Raw genomic sequence first — 1,690 nt, forward strand, 5'->3', positions numbered from 1 at the left:
GCCGGAACGCCGCCGAGAGCCCAGCGCCCGCCACCACTTGCCGAGGGCCGCCGCCGCGCGCCCCGAGCGGACTCCCACGCACACCAGGGGAAGCCACGAGCGTGATCCCTGCCGTCGCCCCCAAGCCCGCGCCGGCGCGGCCCGCCTCCAGCGCGTCGCCAACAACCTGCCGCGATCCACGGGCGCCAGATCCAGCGATTCGTGGGAGAAGAGATCCCGCCGCCGCCGACGCCGACCGGGCTTTGCCTGGCGGCGCGCCCCGGCGGCGGCGAGGAGGAGAGGTCGGGAGAGGCAGGGGCGACACGGGACGAGTCGGGAGTGTTAGAAAGAGTTATGTATACGGTATACGGTATTCTATAAACCGCATATGCCCGTAGAGAGGTAGATCACGTGCGTGTGTTCTGTTGTAATCTAGGTAGTTAGGTTGTTAGGGTTTATCCTCAGATCTTGTATAGGTTTTCTTGAGGATCAATCCATAACCTAACTACCGCACCTTGTATCCTATCCTTGGCTATATAACATGTACGCGTCCCTGCCCAAAGGCATACGCTTCCACGCAATCTTTCATGGTATTCAGAGCCTAGTTCCTCTACCGCATCCAATCTAATAGTCATGGCTAGCTCCAGCACCGCCGCCGCTCCATACGCCCTCATTCCCATTGCTGATACGATTCACCGCGGCAACTATCTCGTGTGGCGCGCGCAGGCTTTAGCTACCATCTGCGGAGCCCAACTGATCGACCACCTCAACCCCGATCACCCGTTCCCGGAGCCCAAGCTTGCCGACAAGGATGGCAAGCCCACCGATGTGCCGAACCCGGCGCATCACATCGCTCTGGCGCAAGACTCCCAGGTGCTAAGTTTTATGTTCAATTCAATCTCTGCTCCTGTGATGATCCAAGTCGCCCACTGCACCAAGGCCGCCGCGGCGTGGACCACGATCAGGGAGATGTTTCTCTCCCAGACGCAGGCCAACATCGTCAACACGCGGATCACCCTCTCCACCACCAAAAAGGGCACCGTGACCATCGCCGCGTACATCGGGCGCATGAAAGCGCTAGGCGGCGAGATGGCTTCAGCAGGGAAGCCGCTCGACAATGATGACATAGTCTCCTACATCCTCGCTGGAGTCGACTTCGACTACATCTCGTTCGTCTCGTCCATCTGCGCTGCAAGAACCGAGCCCATCAAGGTAGCTGAACTTTATTCTCAACTGATCAGTTTTGAAAAGCGTCTTGCCATGTTTGAAGGAGGAAACCAGTCCTCTCAATCCTCGGCCAACGCCGTGTCTCGTGGCCGTGGTGGTTTCGGTCGCGGAAGCGGCCGTGGCAATGGTAGCCGTGGCAACGGAGGTGGTCACCGCAATGGAGGCCGTGGCAATGGAGGTGGTGGCCGCGACAATGCAGGCCGTGGCAACGGCAATGGAGGAGGCAATGATCTCCCTGAGGTTGTCTGCCAGATCTGCAAGAAGCCAAACCACACCGCCGTCGAGTGCTACCGCCGCTTCGACATCTCCTTCGCCAAGAACGAGAAAAGTGCAGGATCGGCCACCACCTCGTCCTATGGAGTGGACACGAACTGGTACCTCGACACGGGGGCCACAGACCACCTCACCAGCGAGCTCGACAAGTTGACCGTCCGCAACAAGTACAACGGCAACGAGCAAGTCCATACTGCAAACGGAGAAGGTA

At 59.3% G+C, this 1,690-nt stretch overlaps 1 pseudogene; it reads left to right on the forward strand.

The window, feature by feature from the left end:
* The first annotated feature begins 1,086 nt into the window (after positions 1 to 1,086).
* LOC123171716 (uncharacterized) lies at positions 1,087 to 1,228 on the forward strand (annotated as a pseudogene).
* The last annotated feature ends 462 nt before the right edge of the window (positions 1,229 to 1,690 follow it).

Source organism: Triticum aestivum, chromosome 7D (assembly GCF_018294505.1).
Source record: "Triticum aestivum cultivar Chinese Spring chromosome 7D, IWGSC CS RefSeq v2.1, whole genome shotgun sequence".
Lineage (NCBI taxonomy): Eukaryota > Viridiplantae > Streptophyta > Magnoliopsida > Poales > Poaceae > Triticum > Triticum aestivum.